This window comes from Struthio camelus, chromosome 31 (genome assembly GCF_040807025.1).
Source record: "Struthio camelus isolate bStrCam1 chromosome 31, bStrCam1.hap1, whole genome shotgun sequence".
NCBI classification, from domain to species: domain Eukaryota; kingdom Metazoa; phylum Chordata; class Aves; order Struthioniformes; family Struthionidae; genus Struthio; species Struthio camelus.
This window is the reverse complement of record NC_090972.1, coordinates 1,383,906-1,386,405: the sequence shown is the minus strand read 5'-3', so window position 1 is coordinate 1,386,405 and position 2,500 is coordinate 1,383,906. Positions and strand designations below refer to the sequence as shown.

Here is a 2,500-nt window from a genome sequence, read left to right as displayed (position 1 = left end):
CGCCGCCGGGGCAGGGGAGGGTCCGGCCCGGGGGAGGGCCCGGCAGAGCGGGCGGCAGTGCGTGGGAGGGTCGGCGGGGCTTGCTCCCCTGGTGCCCGCGGGAGGAAGCGGCGGGTGGAGACGCGAGCGAGATCGCATTCCGGGTTGGGACGGGTCCCACGGGTCCCCACTCCTAAGCTGTGGGGGGCGGACCCGGGGCGGGCTGCGGCGGAGCAGCCCGTCTAGCAGAGGCGGTGCGGACAGGCGTTCCGGGACGGCGCGCGGGGCGGGCGCCGCGCCGCGGCGGACCCCAAGCGGGGGCGTCGCGCGAGGCCACGCGAGGCGACGTGTCGTGCCCGAGCGGGCGGCCCAAACCACGGCTCTCCTCCCGGGCGCAGCTGCCACCCGGCGCCGGGTTACTGAGGGAAACCCCGGGCCCCGGGAGGAGGACGAGGTCGTGGCGGTGGGTGTCGGGCGCACCCCGCGGGTGGACGCTCCGCCGAGGGGCGCTGGAGCCGGCTGGCGGGTGCCGGGTTCCCCTCCGCGCCCCGCCTCGTCGCTGCCGCTGAGGCTGCCGCCGTCGCCGCGAGGCGGCGGTGGCCCGGCGGCGGGCGGCGGCGGGGGAGGCACCCCCGCGGGGATTTCAGGTCGTTTCCCTCACCCCAGGGCCAGGTACCTAGCGTCCGCGCTTCTCCTGCCTCCCCTCGGTGACCCACCTGTGTGGTCCCGTGTGCCAGCGTGCTCCTCCCGGGCGCTGCGCTGCGCGTGCCGCACCGGCCGTGCCCTGCCGGCCTTCCACGCTTCCTCCTCCCCTCCCTTCCCCCCCCCCCCACACCGCTCCAGCCGCCCCACGCCGTGCCGTGTGGGGGCCGCGCTGCGAGTCGGCCGGGCCGGGGGCGGCGGGGGGCGGCGGGGGGGGGGGGCGCGCTGGGAGGAAGGAGGAGGGCCTCCGGCCACCGCGGCCGCCGGTAGCGGCCCCCCCGGGTAGGGATGGCCATGGGCCCCGGGCTCCGGGCCCGAGGGTTCTCGGTCGGAGAGCCGGGCGGGGGTTTAAAGACTCGGGCGGCCCGATGCGACCCGGGGGGCAGCCGGGCGTGCTGCCGGAGGGGCCGGGGGGTCGGCGCGCGCGGGCGCTGCACCCCCCCATGCCCGCCGGCGCGGCCCGTGCATGCCCCGCGGGCAGCCGGGACGGAGAGGGGTACCCTGCCCCCTCTCTCCGCGGTCTGGTCTCGGCGGAGAGACGCCGCGCGGTCGGCTTGCGCCGGCCTGCCTCGAACGCGCGACCCCGGCGCGAGCGCGTGCTCGCCGCCGGGACGGCGAGCCCCCACCGCGGGTGGTGCGGACGCCGAGCCCCAGCGCATCCCTTCTCCTCCCTGGCCGGTGCTCTCAGTCTCCCGCCGTGGCCGTCGGCGGCACCCTTCCTTCCCTCCCCCCCCGCCCTGCCCCGGCACTCCGCCATCCGGCGCGCCTGCCTCGCTCTGCCCGACCCGGCTTCGCTGGGCGGCAGGCGGGCGGCGGGCGGGCGGGCGGGGGCGGCCCCTCCCGGTCTCCGCGTGGAGGCGGGGAGAGCGGGCGCCGTTCCCCGTCCGTCCCGCCTCGCCCGTCTGCCTGCCGCCAGGCGTCTGCCCGCGGAAGGGACGGGCGAGTGCGTGGCGTCGCTCGGGAGGCTGCGTGTGTGCAGGCGGGTGTTGGGTGCCGTCTCCGGGGCGGCGGAGCTGGAGGCCGGTGAGGCGAGCGAAGGAGCTCGGAAGCGTGCGGCTGGCGGGTCGCGGGCGCGCGGGCAGCGGGTGGCGCCGCTCCCAGCGGCGGCCGGGCTCCGACGCCGGGGCTCCGCGGGGACCCACACCCCGGTCCCTGAGGCAGGTGGCGCGGCTGGCGCGCCGCTCCCTGCTGGGCCAGGCCGAGCCGGGCGCCTGGGCCGGACTCGAAGCGAGAAAGGGGTTGTCCCAGGTCGGGAGCGAGGGCTCCCCGCCCCTCTCGTTCGGGTCTGTTCTCCCCCCCCCCCCCCTTTTTTTTTCCCTCTGTGCTTGTACGGTCAGTGAGGCGTGCCCTCTCTCTCCGCTGTCCCTTGCTCAGCAGCCGGCGTCGGCGTGAGGAGGGAGGCAGAGCGGATGGGGGCCCTCAGGGGGCTGCGAAAGCTGCCCGGTCCCCCCGCGCGCGCGGTGGGGACCGAAACCGAGACAACTCTTAGCGGTGGATCACTCGGCTCGTGCGTCGATGAAGAACGCAGCTAGCTGCGAGAATTAATGTGAATTGCAGGACACATTGATCATCGACACTTCGAACGCACTTGCGGCCCCGGGTTCCTCCCGGGGCTACGCCTGTCTGAGCGTCGCTTGACGGTCAATCGTCACCCCCATTGCCGCGTTGGCGCAGCGGTGTGCCGCCCCTCGGGGGGGGGCCGGGGGGGGCGGCGGCGGCGGCGAGTCGGTGGGGGGGCGGCGGCGGCGGTGAGTCGGCGGCGGCGGCGGAGCCGGGACCACCGGTGCGTGCACCGGTGGCCCCGGTCTTCCGGCTGGCC

At 77.7% G+C, this 2,500-nt stretch overlaps 1 non-coding gene across 1 annotated transcript; it reads left to right on the top strand.

Moving 5' to 3' along the window:
* Positions 1-2,161: 2,161 nt before the first annotated feature.
* Positions 2,162-2,314, top strand: LOC138063144 (5.8S ribosomal RNA). The gene has a single exon (XR_011136737.1). It is a non-coding gene; the product is annotated as a 5.8S ribosomal RNA (ribosomal RNA).
* Positions 2,315-2,500: the final 186 nt, after the last annotated feature.